This window comes from Lissotriton helveticus, chromosome 6, assembly GCF_964261635.1.
Source record: "Lissotriton helveticus chromosome 6, aLisHel1.1, whole genome shotgun sequence".
Taxonomy (NCBI): Eukaryota; Metazoa; Chordata; class Amphibia; order Caudata; family Salamandridae; genus Lissotriton; species Lissotriton helveticus.
The window spans coordinates 669,936,192-669,942,191 of NC_136067.1; positions in this window are offsets into that span (position 1 = coordinate 669,936,192).

Sequence of the window (6,000 nt, forward strand, 5' to 3'; positions counted from 1 at the left end):
GCAAGACAATCTTTTGCATTAGTGGCGTTAGTATGGTACCTACAATTTTGGCAAATATTTTGGCATCAGTGTTAATTAGCGACAGTGGTCTGTAGGAGTCCCACCTATCCTGCGGCTTGTCAGGTTTTAGCAGCGCTACTATCAGCGCTTCTCATAAGGTGGGTGGCAATATCCGTTTTGTGTACGTATCTTCATACATGCATACAAGATGCGGGCTAAGCAACTCAGTGAACTCTTTATAAAACTCGCCTGCAAGTCCATCGGGCCCAGGTGTCTTGCCATTCGGAAGTGCTTTGATGGCCTCCTTAACATCGGCCTCTGTCATGGTTGGGCTAAGTATTCTCTTTGGCCCTCCGATAAACAGGTTATCGCAATGTCCTCTAGATATTCTATAATTTCGTCCTCACCCGCTGTCACGCGAGATGCATACATTTTGCAGTATGCCTCTGCAAAGGTTTGAGATATTCATTTTACATCATAATGTGTTACATCCTCATCTGTTATCTGTGTGATTGTCTGCTGTGTGCTTTTATCTTGTATTCTTTGGGCAAGTGTGTGCCCTGATCTTTCTCCTTCTCCATATGCTCTCGCTATTTGGTGCGTTGACCTATATTTGATTTAATCTTCTGCATATAGTGTTAATTGTTCTCTTATCAACCCTAGTGTTTTGACGTTATGTGTACGACTATACTCCTCTTCAAGCTTCCTAATTTTCCCTTCTATGTTTTGCTTTTGTGTGCGTATATCTTTTAAGATGCCTGCACTCGTCCCTATACATACTCCCCGGATAGTGGCTTTCAAAGCCTATACTCGGCTCATCTACTGAGCCCACATTTAATTGGAAATATTCTTCTATAGTGTTCTGAATGGTCGCATTGTACACTGGGTTCCACAGTGATTTTGCAATAAAATTCCACATGTACTGCAGGGAGACATATGTTGGAATATCTAATGACATCTGAAAGGGTTTATGCTCTGATAATGTTCCTGGAAGGTGCCACACATCTGTCACCCAATTGCTGACTCCCGCTGAGATGAGCCAGTAGTCTATCCTAGACCAGCTTGCATGCACTGTGGATATGTATGTTCCCTCCTGCCTCCCGGGGTGTCTTAGCCGCCAAACATCCACCATCCCAAATTCTTCCATGCCATCTAGTATCACCTGGGCAGCTTGTCTATGATGTTCTTTGGCTGTTGGCAATCTGTTGTTTGCCGCGTCTAGTGTTAGATTTGAGTCACCTCCCCATGTTATTTCCATCTTCGGTAGTTCACGCAGTCTATCCCAGATTGATCTGTAAAATCCCACGTCATCGGTGTTAGGTCCATATGTGTTGAACATACCTATCTTGGTGCCCCGTAATGTGCCAATCAAAATTAGATATCGGCCTTGGTAATAAAATGGTTCTATCTGCCTTGAATTGTACTCCTTTCTTAATCATAGTCAACACTCCCCTTGTGTAGGATGAGTAAGAGGAGGCTACCGTAGCTTCTGCCCAGCGTTTCCCTACCCCCTTATCGGTGTGCGTGGTTAGGTGCATCTCCTACAGCATAGCAATTTCTATGTGTTGTCTGTCCAGGTATGCCAGCACTTTGTCTTAATTTCCGGGGCTCATTTAGACCCCGTACTTTCCATGTTACCCATTGTTGTGCTGTTTTACACCTCTGATCACTCATTTATATACTCAAGGGTTATATGATTGTACGTGCATGCTGTGATGTCAAATTCTGTGTTTTTGTGCCATAGTCCATGATCGTGGTGACTCTTAACTAACTGATAGAACAGAACCCCCCCACCCACTCCTGCCTCCCGAACATGCTGGAGAATTCCCTGGTAAACAAACTAACATTTATCCACTTTTCAATGAGTCTTACAGTTGAAGTGGTACATTAATTGCATACAGCAGTTTGGGGCTTACCCACTGTGGGGGTGCACCAGATGGGCCATGAGCATGCGTTTTTCGTGGTCAGCTAGCAGGCCTCAACTTGTGTCATGACCAAGCCATTGAGTCACATCTTCGGTGATGCGCTGTGTTTATTCTCCTTTTACTTGTATCCTTTGTCTTTGTTCCATTCTTGGTCCTCTTGTCGCATTTTACCCACCTTCATTCCTCCTCCTCTCTTTATGTTGACATTTGCCTGTGCTCCTGTCAGTCTTCTTCTGTATGATGTGTCTTTGCTTGTGGCATGTGGAAGACCTTTTCTTTTCCTTAGTGCATAATCTTTAAGCTTGCCAGATAGAGCATTGCATAGGAGATTTCTGCTATTTGCAGACGTTTCTTGACTTGCAAGTACTCTCTTCGAGCTGATTGTACATATACTGTAAAGTCTGGAAAAATAGCAGTGTATTTCTTGACGGTTTATATCTCTCTTTTTTCTGGCCAGTCATAGCACCATGTCCCTGTCTCTATAATTAAGTAGTCTGGCCATAATTGGACATGGTTACGCTCTGGTGGTGGGCGGGGCGCCAGCGAGCGATGTGCTCTCGCAACAATCAGCATAGGGGATAGTGCTTCTCTACCAAAGATGTCCTTTAACAAATTCTTGACATAACTTTCCATTCGACCAGTGTTTGTCGATTCTGGCACACCTATTATTCCTATATTATTGCGCCTTGACTGCGCCTCTAACTCCTTGTTTTTTGCTTGTGTTATCGATAGTACCTTTTCCATATTTAAGCTTTTGGTGGTCAGATCTTGTGCAGTGTGCTCCGTGGCTGAGATCATATTTTCCATTTCGTTCATTCCGCTCGTTTGCTATTATATTTTATTGGTGAGATGGACTATTTGTAGGTTCAGGTGATCTATTTTACCATCTATTGATTGCAGACTCTTCTGCATGGCCGCCAGCGTGGCAGTGAGGTTGTCTGCAGAGCTGCTTTGCTCCTCTATGTTGGCCTCTGTCTTGCCTGTTGCTTTTCTGATCTTTTGCGCTTCAAAAGTGACCTTAGACTGGGCTTTATCCGTTTGCCATATTTGAGTTTCATGGGTACCGCTTTGGTCGTTTTGTACTACTATGATAAACACCTGATTTTGTTCCCTGCACTCTTTTGCATTCTGCGCTGATGTCCTTTATCAGTGGCCTAGATCTTAGTGTTTTAGGGTTAATATCTGAACTTGCTTATCATGTGTTGTGGTGTTGCATAAGAGAGGACACAAAACTGCCACCTGTGCCCGTCCGCTTCTTCTCCGCTCCCACCGTCCCGCTGAAACTCGTGTCCCACTTGCGGTGGTACTTTGCACGGTTACTGTTATTCTCCCTACACTCTTCTATTACCAAAATATATGTCTTGTCCTTCTTTTTGCAGGGCCTGTAGCTGAGGTACTTCCTTCTAAATTCCACACATAGGCTCCGTGGTCTTTGTCACTCTTCTTCTGATAGTCTGCAGCTCCCTCTTTGCACCGTTATCTAATCGCCAGGTCTCAATACTATGGCCCCTTACTAGTTGTTCATTTTGAAGTTCTCTCGCGTGTTTTATGGGCCCTCTTTGCAATATGCCACCAGTGCGCAGATAGTGAAGGAAATAGACGCACCACTGGCACCTTACCTCCTATTTTCCTACTTGCATGCTCTGGCGTGGTCCGGGCACCATTGACCTTCAATGCCTTTTCTCTCTGTCCCTCTCTTTACGCTCTCAGGGCACCCGGATTATCCCATGCACTGTTTGCAATGCCATCTGCAGGATCCTTAGCATGCCGGCTCTGCTGGTTGTGGGCGCAAATATATCTGCCTCTGCAGACCGCGCTTTCACTCTCCCGACACACTGGTTCTTCTCAGCCGAGTCGCGCGGTCTCCAAGTGACGCGTGACGCGACTGGACAGGTTCCACTTTGCGGACTGCTGCCTCACTCACGGTGGTGTTATCCTGGGCCTGATTTTTGAGATGTACAGAGATACTAGTCCGTAGTCTCAGCACCAAGGTAACCTGCTCATCTCTGCTGCGCTGTTTTACTATTGCGGCCCAATCAGGGGCGCCGCCATTATGCCTGACTTTGCCTGACGACCTGCTCCATTCATAGCGGGCAGCACATATTTTTACAGAGATTTCAGCTCACTTGGGCCATCTAATGTTCCGATGACGAAGGTCTGTATTTGCAGCCGCCTGCTCTGGCTGATGTCAGGATTGTGGTGGATTGGTTGCTCACGGCTGGCTGAGCTGTACTATAGTGCAGCCATCTTTCCGTGGGGTCTCTAGCGCCCCCCTTGATGCATATTTGAGCTGACTGGAAGGAGATGGAAATAACACAACCACAGATGCCATACACATAATTTAAGTAAAATCAAAGGTCTTGGCTAACAAGGACCTAAAAAAGCTGAGCATTCTGCCTTTGCAAGTCAGGCTCTTGCCTTTGAGAAAAAAGGTAGGAAAGAAAACAAGGAAGATGGCATGATAAAAGGCAAAATGGAAAGAAGGTATGAAGGAAAGAAGGCAGGACACAAGAAAAGAAAGCAAGAACAAATGAAAGAAACGATAGAACTATGGAAAGAAGGATGGAATAAAAGAAGGAAGAACAAAACTTAGAAAGAAGTAAAGATGGAAAGAAAGAAACGGGGAGAGAAAGCAGGAGAGAAAGAAAGAAGAAGGAAAGAAAGTGGGAAAGAAGGAAAGAAAGAAAGAAGGAAAGAAGAAACAAAGAAAGATATTAAACAAGAACAGTTGAAAGAATAGAGGGGGGCGTGGCTTGCGCGCCGTTCAAGATGGCGGCGTAGTAGCGGAGCTCCGTCACCGAATCCCGGTTTTCAACTTCTCAGTGCAGCAGTTCCTGGTTTTATCGGGGAAAAGGACCTGGTTTTGGTACCTCATGATGAGGTGCGCCTCCCGGTTGCTTTTTAACCACTTTTCTGCACCTCTCGAGCTGGAAGTTCAGCGCGACTTGTCCAGTCAGATTACGGCCGCCATTTTGTCTGCTTACAGCATCGAGTTTCTCCGCCTCAGAAATGATGTTTCTACTTGTGTTACGCTGCACTGGCCTTTTCCCTGACGATGCCCTTTATCAAAACAACATTGCTTAATTTCACTGTTTAGCAACAGAGTCATTTTTTGTGTAAAGTTACTGACAACACACTGATAATTGCCTTAAGTCGTATGAGGGCTCCCTATAGAGGCTTGAACTCCTTTTTTCAACCTGCATGTGGCGCGATGTGGAATACCTGCGCTTCTTTTCGCAATTCTCTGCCTCATTCACAATATGTACAATAGAGCTCATTTTGAACTGTTTCCTCTGATTTTTGTGATTAGCGCAGTCCAGCAGGAGCGAGATATGCTCCTACCTCTTGCTTTCACAAGCTTTCTCTAAGGCATGAGTTGGGGACATGTGACGGTACTTGTCACTAACGTCTAATTTCAACATTTCAGCGCTCTTTTGCTGATGCACCACTTTTTCTTCACCTCGCTAAGTGCTGTATCTTCCTGCAAGGATCCGACTTGTGTCTACATCATATTCTGATATACTTATATGGGGAAATTACGTAACCTTAAGCTCTCTACTCCCACTAAGCCTATTGTGGTTTCTGACTCTGACTCAACTTTCCACGATATGGAAGATTTATCTTCACAGAAATCCGATTCTCCTTCTGGCACTATCCCTAAAACTCACACCATGAGTAAATTACCAACAACAGCTTCTACTAAACGACAAAAGGAGGATCCTCCTTCTCCAGGCTCTTCATCTTCTTCAACTTCTGCCTCTATGGACTTGATTCTTGAGGAGATACGCTCTCTTAAGCCCTTCATGGAGGAGACCACTAAGAAATTACAATTATTACATGATAAATGGTCCTCCTTGGAATCTCGTGTTCTCATTGTGGAACAAACGACAGAGTCTCTTCAGGTTTCATGCCCTCGGATTTCTGCTCTGGAGTCGGATGTATCCCTTCTTCAGAGACAAGCTGAAGATTTGGAAAATTGTAATCCCAGGAATAATCTCCGAATTTGTGGTCTTCCGGAACATACAGAGGGATCCAATCCTACTGCTTTCTTTCAGTCTTTTCTTCCGAAAATGTT